This window comes from Bison bison, unplaced genomic scaffold (genome assembly GCF_000754665.1).
Source record: "Bison bison bison isolate TAMUID 2011002044 unplaced genomic scaffold, Bison_UMD1.0 scf7180017864080, whole genome shotgun sequence".
In the NCBI taxonomy this organism is placed as follows: domain Eukaryota; kingdom Metazoa; phylum Chordata; class Mammalia; order Artiodactyla; family Bovidae; genus Bison; species Bison bison.
The window spans coordinates 2,247,861-2,248,430 of NW_011494652.1; positions in this window are offsets into that span (position 1 = coordinate 2,247,861).

Genomic DNA, 570 nt, shown 5'->3' on the forward strand with positions numbered 1-570 from the left:
AGTCCGTCTCCACTGGAGCAGCATTGCCCCGCGGCCCCCCACCCCCATTATCAGGCCTTTAGACTGAATTACCCACCAGCCATTCTGGTTCCCAGCTTGCGGATGGCAGCCGGTGGACTTCCTGGCCGCCATGACTGTCATGTGAGCCAGTCTTAGAATAAAGCTTCTCACTTGTCTCTATCCATCTGATTGGCTCTGTTTCCCCACCTACAGGATGCGGTCACCAGCGGAGGGAGAGCTGAAAGAAGAGCAAGGTCCGAGGCCCCGGGGGTCTGATCGTAAGGGAGACGCGGCGGAGCTAGGGCAGGAGGCTGGGGTGGGAGGCGGTCCAAGCCGGTTTAAGCCCGTTCCCCCTGCCGCAGTGCTCCTCTTCCCTTGCACGCGGCATTCCTTGGCTCACTACACATTTTCCTTCCTCCTCTGTTTTCTGCCTGTCTCCCCCGCAGAGCCTCCACGTGTTGCAGTCCAGGCGACAGTCCATAGAGTCGCAAACAGTCGGACATGACTGAGCCACTAAGCGTGTACACATAGCGGATCAACAATGTTGCGGTCGTTTTATGTGGACAGCGA